This window comes from Octodon degus, unplaced genomic scaffold, assembly GCF_000260255.1.
Source record: "Octodon degus isolate 3935 unplaced genomic scaffold, OctDeg1.0 scaffold00001, whole genome shotgun sequence".
In the NCBI taxonomy this organism is placed as follows: Eukaryota; Metazoa; Chordata; class Mammalia; order Rodentia; family Octodontidae; genus Octodon; species Octodon degus.
In genome coordinates, this window is record NW_004524577.1 from 17,778,932 (window position 1) to 17,784,128 (window position 5,197).

Below are 5,197 nucleotides of genomic sequence, written 5' to 3' on the forward strand. Positions count from 1 at the left end.
TAAATATTTATAATTCAAACTAAATAGCTATCAAGATGAAAGGCATATTCAATGCACTCCACAGTATAAAAGTAATAGGTGACTTAATTGTGATTTTGAAGCATAAAAGATTTATAATCAAGACATTATCTTACTTTAAATTCAATTTATCTTCTAAGAATAAAAACTGCACAATAACCAACAACCAACAGCTCTGAGTACCCTTTAGTAATCACTGGAATCAAGTTTATTTACTAAACAAGTATGTTATGCCTATAGTTATACACTATTAGCACTATTTCAATTAATTCAGACAATCTAATATTCAGTGTACATTCATTGATGTGCATTAGATAATTGATATATTTTAGTTGAAAAGTACATATACCACTGTAGTTCTAAACTTAATAAACACAAGTTAATAAAAATAGAAAAACAGCATATAAGACACAAGGGCTGGGGATTTCATCCCTGGGCCTGCCATGCCGGCCCCGTCCCTGGGGCACACTGAAGCTGTCAATTGAGACTGGGTGTGGTGGCGTGCGCCTATAATCCCAGCTTTTGGGAGGCTGTAAACAGGCGGATCACTAAGAGTTCTATCTAGTAGTGAGACCCTGAACACCCTATAGACCCTTCCCTAAAATACAGAAAACAAAAACAAAAAAGTACCAAAATATAAATCTAACAGTGAAGATCTGGATTGTACTTTGAAGAAGCAGATCGATCAGTGCAAGGGCACTATTACGGCTCAATACTCGGCTGATTATGAAATGATGATCACAAGGAGCTCACCTGAAAGGAAACTGAATGTCCAAAAGTTGGGTGTTACAATTTTTCCAAACCTTGTGACATTGAACTTTTAAAAAATTGTGATGAACAAGTATCCACAGCTTATAGCAGCAGAAAAATTCACTATCAACCTCACAAAGATCATTGCTTTTGAAAATCAAATGCAAAGACAGGTTTACAACAGTGTTAAAACTGCGTGACTGTGGCAATTTTTCTGCTCCAGAAAGACTGGAACTGTTACAGTAAGTGAGATAGTACCAGCAGAAATTAAAGAAGCAAAGGACAAGAAAAGTGTTGGTTGCTCCAGTTTAGCAGATACACATAAATGTAAACTCAGTGATAGGAAAAAAAATTACCATGGCCATTTTATTTTTTTGTATTTTAGGGAAGGGTCTACAGGGTGTTCAGGATCTCACTGGTAGATTGGACTCATAGTGGTCCTCCTGTTTACAGCCTCCTGAGAGCTGGGATTATAGGCATGCACCACCATGCCCAGTCTCAATCGCTGTGTCAGTGTGCCCCAGGGGCAGGGCTGGCATGGCAGGCCTGGGGATCGAACCTCCAGCCCCTGCATCTACTCGCAGGCACTTTAATCCACTGAGCTATTTGGCTGGGCTTACCATGGCCATTTTAAAGAAGTGAATATCTTACCTGACTATTATTCTGCAAAGAAAAGGTCATGGATCATGAGGAATAGGTCTGCCAACTTCCTGGTGAAACTGTCACCAAAAACAATGTCTGTGTCCTATAATTTTCAAGTGAGACTACACTGAGTCTCAGGTGACCAGAGTGTCCCTACATTCGTGAGGAGTAAATAAAACCTTTTTCTGGAATATCATGCTAGCAGGATGGAACAAAGATATGCTGGTGGAAGGTATGAGAAAGGAGTTCTCATGGTGGATGACTTGAATGCTACCCTTGGAGCTCAGCAGACAAGGAACAAAGCACTCTTGTACATTCATGGCAAAATTTCTATCTTGAACTACGGTCAGAGTTGCTAATTAATAAGGTGGTAACTTTATAACACTCTATCAATCAAGTGAGAGAAGGAAATCCTGACCACTTCATATGGGAAAACACACTTTCTGATTGCTTCGGTAAGTTGGAAGAAGCGGATAATGAAGCTTTCCACACTGGCAAGGAGGCTGCCATTGGTTATTCATTTGCCATTGGTGAAATAGGCAAAGGGTCCTGTCGGGAGGCAAACATGGTAACAGCGACCATGAACACGGTGTTAGCACTGCAGGGAAGTATCTTAGTGGTGAAAACCGAGCTCACTGAAGGGCTGCAGCAACCTGCATTCATAACAAAACAGGAAATCACGTCAATAACTAAAATTATAGAGCCTCTCTGATTATGCAGTACAGTAGCCATCGCTGGATTCCTAATATTTTATTCAGTGAAATTTTGTATCATTTCTAATGCTTTTATTTTTCTATGACTATGTTGTGTTTTTTAAAAAAAAATAATTTATACAGAGCCATGTAAGAAAGCGTAGGTAGTCAGTGAAAGCTGTCCTCTGTTTTGCTGTAACACAACTGTGCCATTTGATTTTCCTGAGTGTATTTTTTTTTTTAGTGCATTAATGACACTTCACACTTTTGTGTTCATACTTATGTGTAAATACGTGAAAGGAGATGATTTCTAAGTGGTGAGATCTTTGTTTGCTGACAGTTCAGTGTACTCCAACTTGTCTTCAGGTACAAAGTTATTGAAAAGTATTGCATGAACATTACCTTCAAGGCTATGGGTGGAAAGCGTATGTGAAATACAAATTAAATTTGTGATTGAATTTTGTTGAATTCCCAAGGTAACTCATTATGTACATGCATATATTCCAAACTCTGAAATTTAAAAAAAAAAAATCAATAACAACAAAAAATAAAATGAGAATCTGAAACACTTAGTCCCAACATTTTGAATTGATTTGTATTGCTACTGAAGATTAAAAGCTAATTGACCAGCTTTACAATACTTAAGGGAAGGTACAAAGTGGCTTATTACCCCAACTTTATTTCAAATACACTTATTACACATAAAATTAGATCATTCATTCAATTATACAACTAGAAACTGATCTTAATTTGTTGTTTTACTTTTTAATTATTTTACATTGTTATTATTCTACTTAATTATATTTTTTTCCACAAGCAAGTGGATATCGCATTTTAATTCTAATTTAAGGTATACTTTGCCTAGCAGGAATTGGTAAAATGCTTCTGTGTTTCTAGCAAAGGGAGTCTTCCAGTCTAGTTTTTCACAAGGAATTTGTCTTGCGTCACTTCATATTGCGTTGCTAATGAGTCACCTTTTTGTGCAAGGCGTTTCCAGCATGGACCCCACAGAAATGGGCACTTGCTTCAACTTCCGGTGTGAGTGGAGCCATGCGCATGCGTTACGTCTTGCGTTTGCTCACATACTGCACGTTTCATTTGGCCAGCTGCTAGACAAAGACATCATTGTGGTCTCCTTTCCACAACGACATGAAGGGATAAGAATGAACACTTTCAATATGAGTACTAAATCACACTTTTATACTTATTACTGAAACACAAGAAGACTACTGACAGGCAGGGCTGAAAGAAAGGTACTTTCCCCGTGTGTGTGTGTGTGTGTGTGTGTGTGTGTGTGATGTCGTGCATATTAGTTATGCATATTAGTTAATAGAAATGACACATGCACATAGCACACTTTGATTATGCAATGAATTTATTCATGGCCACCGGGGGGCCCTTTTTTTGTAAGGTGGATATTGTTCAAGATTATATATAATATAACAGTTTTGTTAGTATTTCATGCAAGTGGTTAGTTCATGAGGACACATGGAGTTTGTCCAAAACTAATGTTCTTTATATACATTTAACTCTATTTTGTAGAATGTAACTTTATGAGGAGTGCTTTCCAATTTAATCACTCCTGTCCGTTCACTTTGGCTCAAAATAGTCTTAAAGGAGCTTCAGGGCTGACCAGACTGCTCAGTGGAGTAAAGTGCCTGCTTAGGCAGCCGCATGGGCCAGGATTCGATTCCCAGCGGGCCGTGCTGGCCTCCCCCACAGGCTGAGCTGAGACTGCGTTTGAGACTGGGAATGGCGGTGTTTGCCTGTGATCTCAGGGTTTGGGAGGCTGAAAATAGGAAAATCACTCCAGGTCCAATCTGTGTAGTGAGACCCTTACTAAATACATAAAAATAAATAAATAAATGCTTTAAAAAAACAAATAAATGAAGGACCTTCTAGTTAATAATTAAAAAAATATGTACAGGAAAAAGTAAACGAAAGTCACTAGAAATTTTAAATATGAGATCACATGCAACTGACTCACGTAGATGGGGGATAATCTGTCTCGGTGCCTAAACAAAGACCAAGACAAAAGCACATGGAGTCACTTTAATAACACATTTTGTTTTTGTTTTTGTTTTTTTAGTATTTGGTACAGGGTCTCACTATGTAACACAGACTCGTGGTGATGCTCCTGTCTCAGTCCCCTCCAGCACTGAGATTACAGGTGTGCACCACTACTCCCAGTCACAGTGACCAGCCCAGCCTGCCTGGTGGCAGGGCTGACACAGCATGTGGGGCCACGGATTGAACCCCAATCCTTGAGGTTGCTTAAGCAAATGCTTAGTCCTCAGAGCCAGCCTTAGAACATAATTTTTATGTAATACGTTTTTCTAAACAAAAATAATTCAAAATGATTGATAATTGAAATATAAATTGTCTACCAATAAATTTTGAGGTCCTGTAGGGCAAAACTTGTTTTATTAGGGCATTAAGTCTAGTTTTACCTAAGAAATAACTTATTGGAAAAATTCTATTTTACTGGAAAAATAGAATGGAAAAGTTACTTCGTATTGCCCTTTTCATATTTTAGGAAAAGTGAAAGATGATAAGGAAAAAAGAATGCCTCTAAACTTTAAAATATTACTTATTTGGAATATATGACTGTTTGTGAATAGGAACTTGGTACACCACAGCTATTTTGTTAGTATGTGGTTACTAACTAAAATTAAAATGTGTTTTCACATTTACCTTTTGTTTATGACATAGAGTTTCAATACTCTTACATGTTTTGTGTGCATAAATGCAATATTTATGCAATGTGCATATCATGTAATCCTCTTTGCTAATTGTTAAATATTACCCTAATTCTGTTTTCTCTTTTAATAGTTATTTTCTAACTGTTTAGAAAATAACTCATTAAAAAAAAAAAGAAAAAGAAAATAACTCATTAGCGTGTAGAAGAGTCTCATCTGGATGAAAATGTGGAAATTGTGTATAACTAAAAGCTCTAGGAGGTGTTGTTACAAACTTAGGTTTTGGAGAATAAAATAAAGAGCAGAGAAAGAGAATGGAAAAGTAGGCCTGAAAACTATGAAAGTTATTGTCATAGCTTGGGGATTTTGCAAGGGAACAATATAGTACAAGAGAAT